We start from the raw sequence: 7,910 nt of genomic DNA, 5'->3' as shown, positions 1-7,910 counted from the left end.
ACCGTCACTGGCAGCTGAAACTTTCTTTCTGTATAGGGTGCTTGTGCCCTTCTTGGTGTCCTGGTATATGGAAACTTTCGATTCTCAATCACCGTATCATGTAAGAAAGCCAGAGAGAAACATATAGTGTAATACAGTTTATTAATATTACATATATGTATAAACAGACAAATGCAAACTCACATTTAAAAACCTCAGCATATGAGGTATGACAAAGACATATAAATAAATAGCCCCAAGTCTAGGTGGTACTGTTACAGTCCCAATAATAGTATGTCTGCACTCCTTATCAGGAGTTAGAAGTCCAAGTGCCGATGTGCATAGAGGGCACTCCTCGCCCTGTATAATACCTGACGCGTTTCCAAGGGTTCAATAAATTTTCTTCCCTTCTTCATCAGAGGTTAAACTATACTATGGAATCCTACCTTATATAGGGCTCTCCATTAAGCAATTCTAATCATCCTTGTTCAATTTCCTGTGTGTGCCTTAGCAACAGCGGATGTGATACATATCACTTCCGGTGTACACGGACCTATTTAGTTGTAGTACTCACTTCTATCTCGTATCCATATGGCGGGTGTATTCTGCCTGAACCCGTGATTAATTTCGTCACTTCCGGTTTCTAGTATAGGGAACACAGCCTATTACACTATCCCTGCTCATTGTGGAACGCACAGGGACTTCCGGTTTCGTGACACGCAAGGCGTCACTTCCGGTATCTCGTCAGTTTGTCCATAGCGGTCATGTAGTGAGAGAAATGGTACCTTGAATGCTCAAATAGTAGGTGCTATTGTGGATCCGGTTAAGGGATCAGTATGGCATTATTAGGGTCCTTACCATTATAAGTCCTTGCATAATAGTGCATATGTCACAAATAAAATAAGCAGTTCGTAATTCATATATAAAAATCAAATCTACAGAATGTAATAAAATCCATAGACTTGAAAAATAATGTATACAATATAACATAAATTATATATATATATATATATATATATATATATATATATATATATATATATATATATATATATATATATATATAATATGCAAACGATTTCCAGCTCTACCCTCCCAGTGTCAACTGCCTGGGTGCAGAAATAAGTAATATAATCATCCAAGTAACTGCACTCTCAGGTCTTTTCAAACAGGTTCTTTTGATGGAACGTTTTCGGGGTTCACAACCCCTTCATCAGAATAAACAAACAATCAAATGTCACACAATATATAGTATATCAAAACAGTGTCTCACCAAACAAATTTGCTTTCAAAAGTGCGCCAAAATCGAGTGTGGAACGCATCTTGCGTTCCACCGTGATCATGTCAACCGGAAGTGATGTCACTTCCGGTTTCACGACATGATGAAAACATATTAACATTATTTTGTTTAACAATAAATAATACATAGTGGTGTGCCCTCAACTTGTCAAAGAGGCAATCAAAAATAGTATCAATAAACGAAAATGTTTGCCAGTGGTCTTTACATATCACATTCCGGTGTATCTAGATCGTCATCGTAGCCGTAACTATGGCTACGAGACATCTGTAAGTGAATAAGTGAGAAAATATCACTCGTGCAACAAATATGTACACTGACATGTCTGACTACTAAAATTTTAGCAATATTCAGTGTCATGTGTATTGTGATGTATATATAGGTACATTAAAACAGAAAACTGAATATATACATAAGCAAAAAAGAATAAACTTAAAAAGTGGCAGTGCTTGCTCAGACTTATTATCAAACCGTATAGCCATGCGCATTGCCTACTGCAAAGTATACATACTTTATACAAGCAGTGTATCCAAAAGAGCGTGCTGTAACCTTGTGCTGTTACATATTGCCCTAAATGTAACTATGTGTATGTAAGAGATGTACATTAACTCTTCTGCGAAAAATTCGTAATAATAGAAGTCAACTTAAGCCTGATTAAACGTACACCTGTACTCCTCAGATATACAACCCACTGTTACAAATTTACTAGATGCAATAGTTGAATCTCCAAAGATTCCAAATTTAGTATATTAGGACAAGACGCAATATACTGAGTCGTGACCATCATAGCTGTGCCTCAGTTCCCATATGTAGTAAGGTGCCCCAAAGGTGAAAAATATACATTATATGGTGTATGTACGTATATCAAGGCAATATCGAGAGATTAAAATGTTATGACACTTCAATATTTCTGATAACAATGTCCAAAAATGTAGATGACTCCTTGTGGACACATAAGGACAGTTCTTCTAGATGTTATGTGGCTAGGTTGGTATAGGTCCCAAAAAAAGGTGTAAGGTGCGAGATTGAGTAACTTCACCTTAGGGACCAGGCTTCCACAAACAGGGATGGGGGATACATCCCTCCACCCTGGTGTGTCGTAAGTCCCCAGCCCACACCCCTCAGAAGGGCCGTGGGGTTGGGGGCTACACGTAGCCACAATGACCCCAGGTTATACCCCAAGTATGTAGCACGATCCTATACACTTAAACAAGGTTTTTGAAATCTGGGGTGGTGTTTAAACCGCCTGGATGGATAGTCCCCAACTTAAAGATCCATTGGGCTTCCCTTTTGAGTAGTATCTTGCTCCTATCCCCTCCCCGGTCAAGTGGGGGTATATGGTCAATGAGGACGTATCTGATTGAAGATACCGGATGGCCTTGTTTAGCACAATGACGTGCAACTGGTTGGTCAGAGTCCCCCTGTTTAAGTGCCGATCTGATCGCGTGCCTATGATTTGCCATACATTCCCGTAACGTGCCTGTGGTTTTACCCACATAGAAACAAGAACAGGGACAAAAGAGAAGGTACACCACGTATGTGGTAGTGCACGTGATTGAATGCTTGATCACGTATCTTCTATTAGTGTGTGGGTGGTGAAAGGTTTTGGTGCTGACCAAACCATTGCACGTCGTGCAGCCCAAACACTTATATGATCCTTTGATATTTATTTTAGTCCCTGTGGTGTAGCTAGCTCTTTGGTCTGTGCGCATCAAGAGGTCTTTGAGGTTCACACCCCTCTTGAATCCCACCATTGGTTGTACCTGTCTGGTAAATGTTAACTTCGGGTCTGATGTCATAATAGGCCAATGTTGATGTAAGATACGTCCTGTATTCTTGGTAGTTGGTGTAAACGTAGTGGTCATGATAAGTTTATTACTCGAGTAATAAACTTATCATGACCACTACGTTTACACCATGGGTAAAACCACAGGCACGTTACGGGAACGTATGGCAAATCATAGGCACGCGATCAGATCGGCACTTAAACAGGGGGACTCTGACCAACCAGTTGCACGTCATTGTGCTAAACAAGGCCATCCGGTATCTTCAATCAGATACGTCCTCATTGACCATATACCCCCACTTGACCGGGGAGGGGATAGGAGCAAGATACTACTCAAAAGGGAAGCCCAATGGATCTTTAAGTTGGGGACTATCCATCCAGGCGGTTTAAACACCACCCCAGATTTCAAAAACCTTGTTTAAGTGTATAGGATCGTGCTACATACTTGGGGTATAACCTGGGGTCATTGTGGCTACGTGTAGCCCCCAACCCCACGGCCCTTCTGAGGGGTGTGGGCTGGGGACTTACGACACACCAGGGTGGAGGGATGTATCCCCCATCCCTGTTTGTGGAAGCCTGGTCCCTAAGGTGAAGTTACTCAATCTCGCACCTTACACCTTTTTTTGGGACCTATACCAACCTAGCCACATAACATCTAGAAGAACTGTCCTTATGTGTCCACAAGGAGTCATCTACATTTTTGGACATTGTTATCAGAAATATTGAAGTGTCATAACATTTTAATCTCTCGATATTGCCTTGATATACGTACATACACCATATAATGTATATTTTTCACCTTTGGGGCACCTTACTACATATGGGAACTGAGGCACAGCTATGATGGTCACGACTCAGTATATTGCGTCTTGTCCTAATATACTAAATTTGGAATCTTTGGAGATTCAACTATTGCATCTAGTAAATTTGTAACAGTGGGTTGTATATCTGAGGAGTACAGGTGTACGTTTAATCAGGCTTAAGTTGACTTCTATTATTACGAATTTTTCGCAGAAGAGTTAATGTACATCTCTTACATACACATAGTTACATTTAGGGCAATATGTAACAGCACAAGGTTACAGCACGCTCTTTTGGATACACTGCTTGTATAAAGTATGTATACTTTGCAGTAGGCAATGCGCATGGCTATACGGTTTGATAATAAGTCTGAGCAAGCACTGCCACTTTTTAAGTTTATTCTTTTTTGCTTATGTATATATTCAGTTTTCTGTTTTAATGTACCTATATATACATCACAATACACATGACACTGAATATTGCTAAAATTTTAGTAGTCAGACATGTCAGTGTACATATTTGTTGCACGAGTGATATTTTCTCACTTATTCACTTACAGATGTCTCGTAGCCATAGTTACGGCTACGATGACGATCTAGATACACCGGAATGTGATATGTAAAGACCACTGGCAAACATTTTCGTTTATTGATACTATTTTTGATTGCCTCTTTGACAAGTTGAGGGCACACCACTATGTATTATTTATTGTTAAACAAAATAATGTTAATATGTTTTCATCATGTCGTGAAACCGGAAGTGACAATATAAAGGAGGAGAGGGACCGCTATGGATGAACTGACGAGATACCGGAAGTGACACCTTGCGTGTCACGAAACCGGAAGTCCCTGTGCGTTCCACAATGAGCAGGGATAGTGTAATAGGCTGTGTTCCCTATACTAGAAACCGGAAGTGACGAAATTGGTCACGGGTTCAGGCAGAATACACACGCCATATGGATACGAGATAGAAGTGAGTACTACAACTATATAGGTCCGTGTACACCGGAAGTGATATGTATCACATCCGCTGTTGCTAAGGCACACACAGGAAATTGAACAAGGATGATTAGAATTGCTTAATGGAGAGCCCTATATAAGGTAGGATTCCATAGTATAGTTTAACCTCTGATGAAGAAGGGAAGAAAATTTATTGAACCCTTGGAAATGCGTCAGGTATTATACAGGGCGAGGAGTGCCCTCTATGCACATCGGCACTTGGACTTCTAACTCCTGATAAGGAGTGCAGACATATTATTATTGGGACTGTAACAGTACCACCTAGACTTGGGACTATTTATTTATATGTCTTTGTCATACCTCATATGCTGAGGTTTTTAAATGTGAGTTTGCATTTGTCTGTTTATACATATATTTAATATTAATAAACTGTATTACACTATATGTTTCTCTCTGGCTTTCTTACATGATACGGTGATTGAGAATCGAAAGTTTCCATATACCAGGACACCAAGAAGGGCACAAGCACCCTATACAGAAAGAAAGTTTCAGCTGCCAGTGATGGTATATCCTAGAGGCGACATCCTAGTCCAGCATTTCTGAATCATCCTTACCTCATTTTATTGAGGTTTTTTAATGTAAGTGCACACCCTTAGGGGGATACATAGAAGATTGGAAGAAGTTGAAATCTGAATTTTTCATTTACCTGCCACTTTGGGACACTTTAAGGAACTTTTGACTACCTTATGAACATATAGGTCACACCCTGGTATATTTCCTTAACTGTGTCCTATATTGCTATAACTCCAGTATTTATATTTATGTACAATATTATTGTTGCATCTATTGTTTGAACATAGGTTATTATTTAATATTGATCTACATAATATTTATAGCCTGTAAGTAGGCAATTATACTTATCACCTTGCTCACACTGCGCCATCCCTATACATCTTGTGTATGCATAAATATATATATATATATATATATATATATATATATATATATATATATATAGAGAGAGAGAGAGAGAGAGAAAGAGAGAGGTAAAGAGAGTGTGTATATATATATATATATATATATTTACACATAAAAAATCCAGCACTCATTCACAAAATCTCAGGTAGGATTAAAACCAAAACTGGAAGAGTTAGTTACTGCATTTGGCCAAATAGGACAAGCCCAGGTACCACGTCAAGGTCTCTTCCACATACCTGAGTCCCTGTGTGCCAGATGAAGCCCGAGTGAAGTTTCTGAAGTGCGTGTGAAACGCGCATAGCAGGAGTTCTACTGATAACAAGGGGTAGCAGCTTAAACCCGTTCTTTATCTGGCAGTTGTTTTCCAAGCACTGGTCAGGAGGTTGCAGCTATTCGGTAGAAAGTTTGCGGCTGCACAACTCACGAAACTCACTTCCAAAGTCCGTCCAGGGTCTATGACGTCACCCGCTTTAGAGGCTGCATAATCCTCCATTGTAAGGATCCTCAATCCAGGTAAGGTGCAGGGCTCAAGTGTGCAGGAACCAACCAAAATGAAAAGAGACGCACTAAGTTCAAATTCCAAACTCTGCAAGTTTATTGCATGATAACAAGAAAAACAAACATAGCAAAAAAGGTGACTGACGCGTTTCCCGTCCTCTAGTGGCGCTTAATCAGAGACATAATGAACATGTACACAGCCCATCCTTATATCAGGCAAGAATTGCCCACAAATTTGCCCACACTTGACTCAATTTAAAGAAATAAAAAGTACAGTGAAAAACAACAAATAAATATAAAAACCGAGCAAAGTACATCTCATTTACAGTGCTGTCCCTATTTAGGATTTTTGACCATTATAAGAGGTATTATTCAAAATGAACATTGCAAGAACACATTTCAAGAAAAAAGGACACTACATGTAATATGTAATATGTGATTACCAGCTAACTTAGAATGTCTACAATCAACTCCTATATCGACACATGCAAATGCACAATCACACACCAATAAATAGCAATAATGGTGTGTGATTGTGCAATTGCACGTGTCTGTATAGGGAGTGACGCCCCCTATTCCACAAACAATCATGCCTGCAGTGCAGGGTAATCGCTGATCCAGTGACAAGTGACAGTGACAAGAACGGGTATTGCCCTCACAGGCAGCAGTTTACATGACAACCTGTTTTTGTCATGTGCTGGCAAGCGGTTAAAAGTATTAAAAAAAATCCTTTGGTTGAAATATTTAACCATTCATTTGTAGTACCGGATTTTGATTAATTCTTTGAGTAGGGTCACACAAAATATAACACATGCTGCGCTATACCTATAATCTAGCCCACAGTATGATTAATACAATTATTTTCTTGGTGTCACTGTCAAGTGTTAATATGACTGTAGTATTCCATGAGCCAGAATCATAGTAATAATTACCATGTGCAAGTTGCATTTAGTTAGGAAGGGTGTAAATGTATATATTGCATTCAATAGGGCATGATGTGTTCAATGAGTAAGCAGAAGAATGCAGTGTATCTGCATGCCACATTAAGGGCTAGATTACAAGCAGAGCGCTAATTTCTCATGCACATGCAAAAGGGCAAATTTGCCCGTTTGCAGGCACGTGATAAATAACCAGCCATTACAAGTGGCTGGTTATTGCTTCCGCAAGCTTGGGGTAGCAATTAGCGCTTATGAAAAAATCTTGTTAATTATATAAATGTCCACCAAAAGCGTGATATATTTTATTAAAAAATGAAGATAGTATCATCTTTATTTTTTAATAAAATAACTGCAAAAAACAATTTTTGGGGTTTAAATGGAGAGGGTGTGTGGTTTTAAAAAAAAAAACAGCACTGAAAAGTGCCTTTACATTGCGTTCTATTGGAACTGTGTGTTCCCAGCAAATATATATGTATATGCTTATATTCATATATATTTGTGTTAATATGTGTATATATACCCATATTAACACATAAATAGATATGTATATGAGCAAATACATATATATTTACAAATTGCTGCCATCGCTGCGCTACTTACACATTAGCATGTGCTGGTTTTACTTAGTGGAGCACTAATATCGCTTTCTTGAAAGCGATATTTAGCGCTCTACT

This window comes from Bombina bombina, chromosome 6 (assembly GCF_027579735.1).
Source record: "Bombina bombina isolate aBomBom1 chromosome 6, aBomBom1.pri, whole genome shotgun sequence".
Classification (NCBI taxonomy): Eukaryota; Metazoa; Chordata; class Amphibia; order Anura; family Bombinatoridae; genus Bombina; species Bombina bombina.
This window is presented reverse-complemented; position numbering follows the sequence as displayed.